The sequence below is a fragment of the Aptenodytes forsteri genome, unplaced genomic scaffold (genome assembly GCF_000699145.1).
Source record: "Aptenodytes forsteri isolate BGI_AS27 unplaced genomic scaffold, ASM69914v1 Scaffold61, whole genome shotgun sequence".
In the NCBI taxonomy this organism is placed as follows: domain Eukaryota; kingdom Metazoa; phylum Chordata; class Aves; order Sphenisciformes; family Spheniscidae; genus Aptenodytes; species Aptenodytes forsteri.
In genome coordinates, this window is record NW_008794443.1 from 632,816 (window position 1) to 633,225 (window position 410).

Consider the following 410-nt stretch of genomic DNA (forward strand, 5'->3'; position numbering starts at 1 on the left):
AGCTAACGCAGCTCAGCGCTTCTGAGAAACCGCTTTCGAGCTGGAGATCCTGCGGAAGGGGAAGCAAAACCTCTTGTGCAATTCTCGCCCGGGCCTCGCTGGGACCTGACGCCTGGTTTTGCAGGGGGCCAGCTGGTTTTGGGTGAAACGAGAGGCGCTGCGACGGATCTACCTCGTTCTGCAGCGAGCGTGGGTGCAAGCGGGTTCCTGCTTGCGCTGTTTCGGTACTGTTAACGAGGGGAGTCGAGCAGACGAGCTCCACGATGTCTTATGGGGGTATTAAAATGGGTCGGTGGCGTTGTCTGGGACGTGAGAGGCGGCTCAGACGTTGGTCGCCGTTTCCTCTTTTTCCAGAGCTGCAGAGGGGCAGGTGGAACCGGCCGCGTGGGGGGGCGGGGGGGGGGGTACGG